We start from the raw sequence: 10,167 nt of genomic DNA, 5'->3' as shown, positions 1-10,167 counted from the left end.
GTTGGTCCTGGGGTTAAAATGGGGGGAGGAAAAAATGGCAGGACCTCTTCGTGTGTGGGTTGCCACATGATTTCTCCATTTTTAGATCTCCACTGGCCATCCTCCAGTCTTGTCTCTTCCTCCTGCTCTTCTTCCTCCTTCTCCTTCTCCTCCTCCGCACATGAGCTGCAAAGCTCCTCGTGCCTGGCAAAAATTCTTCTTCGCTGTCAGAAGTATCTCCACTGCTTGTGGAGAGTGCAAAACTGCAGCAACAGCCTCCTCTAAACTGAGTGCACGCTTCATTGTGTCTGTGCAGAAATGACCACTCAGACCAGGCTGCAAAGTATTCTCATAGACTTCAAAGGTGCACCTGAATAAACATGCTATACCATACATCCAATAAGAGAGAGGAGGCACACTCTTGATCAAGAAAAAACATAAGCGCACGCCTTTGATCTCCCCCCCCCTCTCTCTCTTTCTCTCTCTCTCTCTCTCTCTCTCTCTCTCTCTCTCTCTCACACACACACACACACACATGCACATACATACATACACAATACCATTTTATGGTGGTTAGCTGTTTTATTGTCATGCATTTTACAAGGTAAGATAACCATGTCCTGCATTCAAAACCACTGAAAATGTCTATGGTGGTGCTGTGCCTAATATTGTGCTGGTGTATGCTGGGTAATCGCACAGCTAGCGACTGGGTGACTTTATTCACCCGCTTCAGCTGTTATCAGTCCATATCCCCTAGATATGGACCATCTCCTGCTAGATTGTTCAGAAGGTTGTTATCATCCATCCAGATGGAGGATCACTAACAGGAGCGTGGGAAGACTCCAGAATCCACTCTGGCTGCAATGTGTGTACAGGTAAGACCGTTTAAACGGACAGCATTTATAGAATGACTATTAAAAGTCAGACCAGCGAGTGTCAATAATGTTAATGTGGTTATGTTAGTAATACACCGAGTGCTAATATAACAGCTTTAAGATGCATTTGTGGATGTTATTACGTGTTTTACCGTCCTTATGGTGCTAGCTTTAAGTTACGGTGTAAACGTTAGCTTATATTGGAGTAAAGCTGTTACTGTTTAAACGATGTTAGCACAGAAATATTAGCTTCTGTCATGACTGACGAAGTTACTAGTTAATAAAGTTTCCAGTAAAGTGTTTAATCGCAGCCACAGACTGACAGCAAATATCTCGATTAGCTTCAGTGCATCTGTAATAAATATGTGCAAGTTTCAGTGCTTCGTTTAAACTGTATGATACTTATACTGACCCAGGGTCAGTGTAAAATACAATCCTAGCTGTGTGAACAAAGCCTGGCTCCTTTAATCCTGCATGAAAAACCTCAGGATGCAGGCTATTATTACTCTTTCCTGCTGGCACACCTGTCACACCTGAGAGTCAGCTAGAAACTTACAGTGACGTGGACATCATGCAAAGACTGCCAGACTCTGTAATACTGCAAATGATCAGTGACTCAAGTTAACACTAAACTTTAAACGGTACCTCTGTGTCTCTGTGTGCTGAACATTTAGGATTGAGTCAGGCTGCATCTGTGTTAGTCCTCTGACAGACTGGTGACCTGTCCAGGTGTGCTCTACCTATGACTACTGGGACAGGCTCTAGCTCCTGTAATAGAAATTTTATGTTATTCTCATTTAAAGCATTTAAGTGCTTATGCATATGCTTAGTTGTGACACTGTTATAGACTGTTCAATGAAAGTTTCTAAAACTAGATGAACTTACTTCAGCAGTTTGAGAAAACAACTCCCTTTACAGGTGCTGATAACGTCAAGGGCACAAAACAGCATAACCATTGATCCGTTAGGTTTCATAGCGAGACACGTGAAGTGGCAGAGCTGACATGACTGAACTGTGATGTTTGATGTGTGTTTGCTCTCCTGTGCACAGTAATAAATAGCATGATCACAGCTCTTTCTGTGTTGCAGACTTTATTTAAAAAATTCCATGACATCTACTATAACTGAACCAACCTGGTGCTCTTCATTTATGGAGGCTGTTGAGTCTGAATGTTGGATGTTGTGTATCTCGTGTTCTCTGGGCTTTGTTGTCCTCAGTCTTTTTGCAGGATCAGAAAACAAAACCGGGAGGCGCGTAAATGTTTCTTCTCCATGATGTTTCTTCAAATGTTTCTTCTGGATGATGATATGACCGTGACACGGGATGCCACCTTTGGTCTTGTGACGAAGCAAAGCTCAGGAAGAAGTGTGATTAAATGGTACCCACATGTTGAGAAGGGTGTACAGGGCACCTGCAGCCAAATCCAAGCTTCAGCTTAGTTGTAGTTGCAGAATGCTATAGGACTGAGACATCTAAGGCATCAAATGTTTGATTAAACGGATGAAAAAGAGAAGTTTTTTCCCTATAATTATCACTTCTTAAAATCTGTAGCAACTTCAAGTCTGTCAGCATGCTGAGCATGCTCAGAATGTGACAATATATTTTTGTTCAATATTTAATTTCTTTCAGTTGCAATTGTTAAATGAAAAAATATATATTCTTATAATTTAGCAAACGAATTTATCAAAAAAAAACAACATATATCTGTATTAGTTTTAGTAAATTAATTTGACACCTGTATTGAAAATACCATATTGTATTCATACAGAATCAGTATGGTATCATTGTTTGTCTGTTCACTGATTGTTGAAGCTAAGAGCTACTTTGATCTGTTTAGATCTAAAGTATCCAAAGTTGAGTTCTAATGTTTCTTCACCCCTGTGTGTGTGATATCTGATTTCCTACATGCTGGCAGAGCAGAGCAGCAGTTTGTGCTCACAGATGGTGACGGTGTGGAGAGACGGTGGTATTTCCTCAGAAGAACCAGCAGAGTCACAAAGGACACCAGTCCATCTCACCACCTTGACTTGCTGACTGATGTTCGTCTGCACTGCACAGAGGAAATCAACTGACCGAGGTTTGTCCAGTGACGTGTTATGAAATGTATATTTGTTTTATGCTTATAGATATGTTTTTCTTGACAGAGGCTCTGCAGAGGTTAGACAAAGCAGAGAAAACATGTGCTTTACATTTTACTGTGATTTATTGAGATATTTGTTGCCTGATGTTCAGCAGGAATGGAGAAATAGAATCAAAGGGAGATGTTTTTCCTGTTTTTGTAATGATGTAAGTAAATCTTCAATATTATTTATTTGCTTGGTTATATTAGGAGCGTTTCTGAGTGAGGGGGAGAGGAGTCATCATCCAGGTAAAGTGACGTGGATCAGTGGATACACTTGTCTCCCCTTTAAAGGAGACGATCCAAGTCATCCTTAAATGTTAGCGCTTTCAAATACACAAACATTTTTAAAGGACAAAAATGAACATCAGACTTTGACTGTAATACAAAATAAATCTTTGCATGTGTGTTTTCAAACTCTCAGATGGGCAGTATATCAGTCTTGGACTGTCTAACCTGCCGGAGCAGCACTGAATGACCACCGCACGAGCATGTTCCTGCAACATTCAGCATCTGATCCTTCATCTGTGTGCTTCTGCTTTTGGTAAGTAGAGTTACCCAACTCCAGTAACTCTAAACACATGCCATCCATTTCTAACGGCCTGGTTACTTCCTGTCAGTTACTTTAGAAATCATGTGGTCACCTGACCTAACACTGTTTCTTCTTCTTCCCCTTAATGTTGAAGTGTCAAATGTCAAACAGCTGGAGAGGAAACTACACCAGTGTACTGGGATGTTTCAGCAACACGTGCCAGATGCTGTTCCTTCATGGTGACATCACCAGAGACAGTCCCGCCCACCTCAGGACCCATTGATTATGATGATCTGATCCATCAAACCCCCAGCAGGTGAACTTTATTCATGACATAACACCGCAACAATGTAAAAAATTAAACAGCAACAGTCTAAATGTAAAGTGCATTCTAAAGTCCTCTTCAATAAATTGTATGCAAAGAGTCATTCAGGTCACTACAGAACCCAGAGTCTTCATCATTAAATCTCTGGTTGCTTCATTTTTTCTATCCTATATCAGATATTTTAAAGGTTAGCTTAGGTAAAGTTCCATTCTCATGGTGAGGCAAAGTGCTTTATGTGTGTGTGTGCGTGTCATGAACGGCTATAAAAGGCCTATAATTAAAGAACAAAGTGGGGTTTGAGTTCGAGTTGCGGCAGACTGTCACTACTTGTAAATGGAACGCAGCCTTCCTACGGCGGACAGCTAATAACAGGAATCGGACGCGGTCCAGCCAAGTCCACAGCAACCACCATAGCAACCGCCTAGCATGACCTTAAAAACATATTCTGTCTTCATAACTATCAAAATCGTGAAATGATTTGCAAAGTGTGAAAGTGTTACAGCTGCAGAGAGCTATGGCGGTATCTATGGAAGCTGTTTACATAGCTAATAATATACGATGTAACCATGGAGACAGTCAGTCACTTGAGCTAGCGGTGCATGTTTACTACAGTGAATAAGGTGATTGAGTGCACAGCGTCCACACTCTGCAGGGGGTAAAGACATTACTTCAATATTATTTTATATTGATATATATTAGCCTTTTGTTGACCATCACCTCAGGTTCACCATTACAGTTTCAGATTACAGATGCACACTGTCTAAACACATTCAAAAACTCATGTCTCAGAAATAAGCACAGCTGTTCATGTTTGTCATTAGAGTTTTATTTGTAAGAAAATTATGAACTTCATATTGTGCATTAAATAAAAGAACATTTCACAACTCTGAGTCAACAGAAACAGGTAACAGAAATGTCTCTAATGTGTACAGTGTAGTGTAAGCATTAAAAGATCATAAAGGAAAAACTAACATTTATGTGAAACTAATTGTAATAAAAAATGAGCAGGTGCTTTATAGATTTAAAAGAAAGAATCTGAAAACAACACTTTTTTGGTCTAAGTGATCAAAGTAGAAAACAGAACTGATGTTCAAGAACAAACCGTAGCTGCACTAATATTACACATCTCGATCGTTGTACTGAACAGACATGTTGCTTTTAAAACCACATGCAGTGTGTGACCATGACTGTTCACTGAGACCATGAACGCCACTTCGCTGAAGCATTCTTCTTCTTCTTCTTGCCATTAAATTGAAGCAGAAGCAGCACGAGCTGATTTGATCTACTGAAAGGAAAAAGCAGAACATCTGAGTTGAAACCAGCCAGCTGAAATCATTAAGACAGGAACAAATTCAATGCAGTGTCTCAAGTGGCTTAGCCTGTTACAACTGTTGATACAAGCTAAATACGGTTAACACACAGTGTCAGGGAGCTCCAGTGTGGGAACTAGTGGCTTTAGGTTTGTAGTCATTTAACTTTTATCCATTCATTCATTTAATTCAGGAGGAAGAAATGCCAGGTTGGTGCAGGCTGGTTACATGCATTTGGTCCCATGCTGTCTTTAATTAAATGACTTGGTTCATTTTATGGCTGGGCTGTATGTGGGGTTATATCATGTTATTTGGGCAGGAGTACCTGTCCCCTGTTAGACTTAGAAAGTTTCTCCATAAGTAGAGTTTCTAACTCTTCTAGCACATCTGTGGCTGACAGCTTTTTGGTGGCTCTTTTTACCCCACACTGGTTGTGAGTGTGTAAATAGCCCCACTAGTTATTTTGGGTTGCAGTTAACTAGGGAGGAAGGGGTGGGTATGCCATGATTAGGTGAATAACAATTATATGTGATACATAAATTTCACAATGCATGCATATATCTCTATCAATTAAACCTGGCCTGAGGGCTGCCATTTTTTACATTCAGTTATTTCTCTTAGAAATGTTGGAACTAAATAATGAATGTGTTACAGTTAAAGTGAAACACTGGTCAGTGTAAATGGCTCATTGGGACACAGAAACCTTTAAATTAAACCTGATATCTAGTGTCAAACAATATCAAAGCTGTAAAAGATGTTTACATTCAGAATTTATAAAACTATGATTGTAAATAAATTCAAACAAGTGAGCTTTTCTCTTTGTGCTGAATATCAACACTGTGGTTTCTTAGACTGTAAGCTTTACTTTAGTGCAACCAGTTGCAGAAGCTGCCACTCCAAATGTCTTTTGATAACAAGAAAAAAATACCTTTTCAGTACACGGCCTGAAGTTCTTCTCTGACATCTTCTGCAATCGGCTTTGTCTGCTGGTTTGAAGACAATAAACCACAAAAAAGATGATTTAGTCACTTTGTCTGCGTCATGCAGCTCGAATGTGTCGTGTAACGATGTTGAATAGCCGTCGTTATCCCTCTGCTTTGAGCCTTTTATCAAAAGTTACAGCTAACTTCATGAAGTTGTACAAAAAGGCTTCATTTCGCCGAGACAGTGCGTTTCTGACTATTACATGCATTTGAATGGAGTTCTTGCACGAAACAAAGTATAAGTTTTCATTATGTGAATAACTTGTATTTTACACTGACCCTGGGTCAGTATCAACTTCATGAAGACAGCTGTAACTTTTGATAGAGGACTCACACACACACATATTTATAGCTTTGCCTTATAGAATTCAGCATCTCCGTGCTGAGGAAATAGGTTTTGCAGCTGTTTGAGCTAAGATTTTCAAGTTATTCACAAATTGAAAACCTATACTTTGTGTCGGGCGAGAACTCCATTCATGTAATAGCGAGAAACGCACTAACGTGGTGAAATAAAGCGTTTTTCCATAAACTTCATAAAGACAGCTGTAAATTTTGAGAGAAGACTCACACACACATTGGGGGGATATTGAAGTCTATAAGATAAAGCCATGAATATGTTTGTCTGAGTCTTCTATCAAAAGTTACAGCAAGCTCTATGAAGTTGATGAGAAACGCTTTACTTCGCCAAGACAGTGCGTTTCTCACTGTTACATGCATTTGAATTTAGTTCTTGCCCGACACAAAGTATAGGTTTTAATTTGTGAATAACTTGAAAATCTTAGCTCAAACAGCTGCAAAACCTATTTCCTGAGCACTGAGATGCTGAATTCTATAAGGCAAAGCCATAAACATGTGTGTGTGATTCTTCTATCAACAGTTACAGCTGTCTTCTTGAAGTTGATACTGACCCAGGGTCAGTGTAAAATACAATCCTAGCTGTGTGAACAAAGCTTGGCTCCTTTAATCCTGCATGACAAACCTCAGGATGCAGGTTATTATTACTCTTTCCTGCTGGCACACCTGAGAGTCAGCTAGAAACTTACAGTGACGTGGACATCATGCAAAGACTGCCAGACTCTGTAATACTGTGAATGATCAGTGACTCAAGTTAACACTAAACTTTAAACAGTACCTCTGTGTCTCTGTGTGCTGAACATTTAGGATTGAGTCTGCATTGACTTTATTTATTGAGACTTTAATGTGCTAAAAGCAGGTTGAAGACAGCTCAGAAACATTTGAAGATTAAAATTTAGCATTATGGCTGCTGGTGGTTTGTAAAGCCTATACTCAGCTGTAGTTTTTGTTACTAATTTATGTTTGTTGTTGTTTAACACAGATTTCAGAAGAGCAAATATGCTTAATAGTTTAACTAGATTTCATTTGTCAGTGTGGGACTGCTGAGTCACCTGAAGAACTCATTTCATTCATTCTCCACATGATGTTCATATACAGAAATGTTTCACAGGAACTGGTTCCTCCCAAACTGTGAACTAGTGTGTTTCCATAGATTATCTCTGTATGAATGTACTTTTAAATGAAGGCAAGTGTTTGTCCTTTTTTGTTCCTCAGTTACAGTACGTGATATCTTGATATCAGGCGGTCAACACTGGGGGAAGACAAGAAGCAGACGTACTTCCAAGAGGGAGCTGCAGTGAGGACACAGCCAGGTCACTGAGGTCAGAGGTCAGAATCTGAAACAGCTCAGGTTTATATTTTAGGGGTTATAAAAAATCAAAATGTATTTATGAAGAAACCTTTAAATAATAGTCATAATTATGATTATTATAAGAAATATCAAACATTTAAGTGGATTTTCTGTTACACATATTGTATTAGCCCTGCAATAAACTGGCAGCCTGTCTTTGTCCTGTATCAGCTGGGATAGGCTTCATCCTCCCGCAACCCTGAATTGGATACATTGTATTCCAATTATGTAATCTGATCATTTACAAACTCAAGGTATCTAATCAAAATGTAAGTAATAATTATAAAATGGGAAAGCAGAAATAAGTGTGACATAAATGTAAATGTGTTAGCTGACATAGAGGACAGCTACATGTAGTCTGAAAAACCTTTGTTGTCAAGTTTGCAGGTATATCAGCACGAGACATTCTTACATAGAAGAGTCTGTTAAAGTCTCTAACTCAGCGAAGCATTATTGGTCCCGTCTGTTTGGATAAATATAGTAAGTTGATGTTTGTCCATTTATTGACACATTTTCTTAAGTGCTTATCCAGTTCAGGATCACAGTGGAGCTGCAGCTGGATATGTTCATTAAATAAACCTTACAAAAGTTAACAATAAACCTGCATCCATGTACGTTGTTGTCCACAGGATAAGAAAATCAAACTGGAACACTGTGGAACATGTTAATAAATGTTTGTGTGTTTATGCCTGTGTCTTTCACAGGAGGCGCTGGAAGGTTTCCCTAATAGTTCCTGGTGAATCAAAGGCAAGGCAAGGCAAGGCAAGGCAAGTTTATTTGTATAGCACAATTCAACAACAAGGTGATTCAAAGTGCTTTACAGAGACATTAGAAACAAGAACAAATAAAAAGCATGATTTAAAATTGATTAAAACAAGCAAATAAACTAACTAACTAATTAACAAACAAACAAACAAACAAACAAACAAACAAACAAACAAAACAGTATATAAAATCAAAACAGATAAAATCAGAACAGTAGATAAAATCAGTAGTTAAATGTAAGTTTTGAAATTTAAGCTTAAAGTGTGGATTTGGTGCTTTATTCAAATGCAGCTGAGAACAGGTGAGTCTTCAACCTGGATTTAAATAAACTGAGTGTTTCAGCTGATCTGAGGCTTTCTGGGAGTTTGTTCCAGATATAAGGAGCATAAAAGCTGAATGCAGCTTCTCCGTGTCTGGTTCTGACTCTGGGAACTGATAAAAGACCAGATCCAGATGACCTGAGGGATCTGGATGGTTCATACTGGGTCAGGAGGTCATTGATGTATTTTGGTCCTAAACCATTCAGAGCTTTATAGGCCAGCATCAGAACTTTAAAGTCTATCCTCTGACGGACAGGCAGCCAGTGTAAGGACCTCAGAGCTGGACTGATGTGGTCCACTTTTTTGGTCTTAGTGAGGACTCGAGCAGCAGAGTTCTGAATGAGCTGTAGTTGTCTGACTGATTTTTTAGGTAGACCTGTAAAGATGCTGTTACAGTAATCAAGCCTACTAAAGATGAATGCATGGACTAGTTTTTCCAGGTCCTGTTGAGACATCAGATCTTTTATCCTTGATATATTCTTGAGGTGATAGTAAGCTGACTTTGTTATTGTCTTAATGTGTTTTTCTAAGTTTAGGTCTGCATCCATCACTACACCCAAATTTCTCGCCTGGTTTGTGGTTTTTAGATGTATAGATTGAAGTTCTCTGGTGACCTGTAATCGTTTTTCTTTGGCGCCAAAGACTATTACCTCAGTTTTGTTTTTGTTTAGCTGGAGAAAATTGTGGCACAACCAGTCATTGATTTCCTCAATGCATTTACCAAGAGCCTGTACAGGGCCTCGGTCTCCTGGTGACATTGTGATATATATTTGTGTGTCATCTGCATAGCTGTGATAGTTTATTTTGTTGTTGTTTATAATCTGTGCCAGTGGGAGCATGTAGATGTTAAACAGAAGGGGTCCCAAGATGGAACCTTGGGGAACTCCACATGTGATACTTGTCTGCTCAGATGTGAAGTTACCTATTGATACAAAGTATTTCCTGTTTTCTACGTATGTTTTGAACCAGTTTAGTACAGTTCCTGAAAGACCTGTCCAGTTCTCCAGTCGTTTGAGTAATATGTTGTGGTCAACTGTATCAAATGCTGCACTGAGATCCAGTAAAACTAGGACTGACATTTTTCCACTGTCTGTATTTAGACATATGTCATTGAACACTTTGGTCAGAGCGGTTTCAGTGCTGTGGTTCTGTCTAAAACCTGACTGGAAGGCATCGTAGCAATTATTCTGTTTTAAGAAGTAACTGAGCTGTTGAGAAACTGCTTTTTCAATGATCTTACTTAAAAACGGGAGA

At 39.2% G+C, this 10,167-nt stretch overlaps 1 long non-coding RNA gene across 5 annotated transcripts; it reads left to right on the top strand.

Annotated features, from left to right (window-relative positions):
* The first annotated feature begins 549 nt into the window (after positions 1 to 549).
* Positions 550 to 8,595, top strand: LOC143421394 (uncharacterized). 5 transcript variants are annotated; one of them, XR_013101034.1, is made up of 8 exons: positions 551 to 583; positions 789 to 2,232; positions 2,770 to 2,931; positions 3,184 to 3,222; positions 3,398 to 3,517; positions 3,660 to 3,821; positions 7,693 to 7,799; positions 8,533 to 8,595. It is a non-coding gene; the product is annotated as an uncharacterized LOC143421394 (long non-coding RNA). The 5 variants fall into 5 exon arrangements; XR_013101032.1 differs by having other exon boundaries at positions 7,693 to 7,806; positions 8,533 to 8,583; XR_013101033.1 differs by lacking the exon at positions 8,533 to 8,595 and having other exon boundaries at positions 550 to 583; positions 2,775 to 2,931; positions 7,693 to 8,507.
* The last annotated feature ends 1,572 nt before the right edge of the window (positions 8,596 to 10,167 follow it).

This window comes from Maylandia zebra, linkage group LG2 (assembly GCF_041146795.1).
Source record: "Maylandia zebra isolate NMK-2024a linkage group LG2, Mzebra_GT3a, whole genome shotgun sequence".
Taxonomy (NCBI): domain Eukaryota; kingdom Metazoa; phylum Chordata; class Actinopteri; order Cichliformes; family Cichlidae; genus Maylandia; species Maylandia zebra.
This window is presented reverse-complemented; position numbering and strand designations above follow the sequence as displayed.